General features: G+C 38.1%; 1 pseudogene; it reads left to right on the plus strand.

Moving 5' to 3' along the window:
- Positions 1–423: 423 nt before the first annotated feature.
- On the plus strand, positions 424–1,064 carry LOC103110082 (small ribosomal subunit protein uS10-like; annotated as a pseudogene).
- Positions 1,065–1,973: the final 909 nt, after the last annotated feature.

The following is a 1,973-nucleotide window of genomic DNA, read 5'->3' on the forward strand; positions in this document are numbered from 1 at the left end:
ACCCACTACCAGAGTTCTGTATCCCCACTTGTCAACTCCCCAACCTCCCAAAGACAACCCCCATTGTTCTCACAAGTCTTAGCAATAGTGTGCTTGTGGTCTATGCAGTGACATACCTGGTTAAGTGCTTATGTTACCATGTTCAAGAATCCAGGTTCAAGCCCCTGGTCTCCCCAAGCAGGAGGAAAGCTTCAGAAGTCTCTCTCTCTCTCCCTCTCTCTCTTTCCTCTCAGCTTCTCTCTGTCCAGTCAAATTAAATAAATGAAGTTAAAAATATTTAGTAAAAAAAAAAAAAAAACCAGAAAATGCACTCTTTGTGGAAGGCAAGGTAGCTAGTGCAGAGGAGCTCTTGTCTGCTTGTGCTCCTGACTCACCGCTGTTCTCTCTGAGGAACAAGTTAGTCAGGTAGCCATACCAGCAGCCATGGCCTTTAAGGATTCTGGGAAGACCCCCGTGGAGGCAGAAGTGACCATCTACCACATTAGGATCACACTGAACAGCCGCAAAGTGACATCCCTGGAGAAAGTGTGTGCTGACTTCATCAGGTGCGAAAGAAAAGAATCTGAACATGAAAGGCCTGGTTCAGATGCCTACTAAGACCCTCGAGAATCACAACAGGGAAAATCCCCAGTGGCCAGTGCTCTAAGACTTGGGATGGCTTCTAGATGAGGGTTCACAAGAGACTCACTGACTTACGCAGACCTTCTGAGATTGTTAAACAGATGACTTCCATCAGTATTGCGCCGGAGTTGAGGTTGAAGTCACCATTGCAGATGCTTAAATTAACCTTTTTAAATAAATTTGTAACTTGTTAACAAAAAAAAAGGAAAGTGTACTTCCTCCTTTTTTTTAACCTCTGCAGGCCTGTTGAAAAACAGTTTTATTTTATTTTTATTTTTAATTTACTTTTTATTGGAAAGTTAATGTTTTACACTTGACAGTAAATACAAGTTTGTATAGTTTGTACATGCATAACATTTCCAAGTTTTCCACATAACAATACCTACCCCGACTAGGTCCTCTACCATCATGTTCCAGGACATGAACTTCTTTTTCTTCTTATTATTTTTATGTGTATCAGATTTCTACATTCCACATATGAAGGAAACTATCTGGTAATCTTTCATCTCTATTTCACTAAGCATAATCACCTCCAGTTCCATCCATTTTGTCCCAAAGGACAACATGTCATCTTTTTTGGTTTGGATAAATCTGGCACAACACTTAAGAGTCTTATGGTAGTGGGGGAATCTTCAGGGCCATGGTAACTCTCCCTCTCCCATTGGCTTGGTATATATATATATATATATATATATTTTTTTTTCACCATCTGAAAAATAGCTCTGGATCATTGAAAGTCCACATGTGTGAGGCCTTGACATGCCAAAAAATTAAACTGTTTATTCATATTCATGCAGTCACATGGAGCAAGCAGCTGATGGAGTGATAGGATAATATTATTTTATTTTTCGGAAATTTTAAAATCATGCTCACCCAGTATTCTTATTAGAGACAAGTGTGGGCAGACAGACTTAAGGATCTTTTTAAAAAAAAATCACAATTTGCTAGAGTATTATATTCTGTTTATATTTCACTAACCTAAGGAGATCACTTTTCCTAACATGCTCTTTTGTTGACTTAATTTCAGATGTGTCTAAAAGAAAAAAAAAAAAAAACAGTGACACAGTTTGACAGGCACTAACAGGTTTTGCTCAACTACTCATATTATCTGCAAGACTGTCATTCCTTTTGTCTTTAGATTTGGCATTCACACTGTACAGCACCAATTATTTAGTTGTGGAGAATTTCCTGTGTTGTTCTAAAATGAGTTATAATCAGTTATACAATTTGACATGCATGTAATTTAGTGTCCAAAGACAGTAGAGCTTTTGAATGTGTTTTCTGTTTGTATAATGATAGGGACAAGATGAGGAGTGATTTACTTCTTACCTATCTGAAAGGTGTCAACCTTT

This window comes from Erinaceus europaeus, chromosome 7 (genome assembly GCF_950295315.1).
Source record: "Erinaceus europaeus chromosome 7, mEriEur2.1, whole genome shotgun sequence".
Taxonomy (NCBI): Eukaryota; Metazoa; Chordata; class Mammalia; order Eulipotyphla; family Erinaceidae; genus Erinaceus; species Erinaceus europaeus.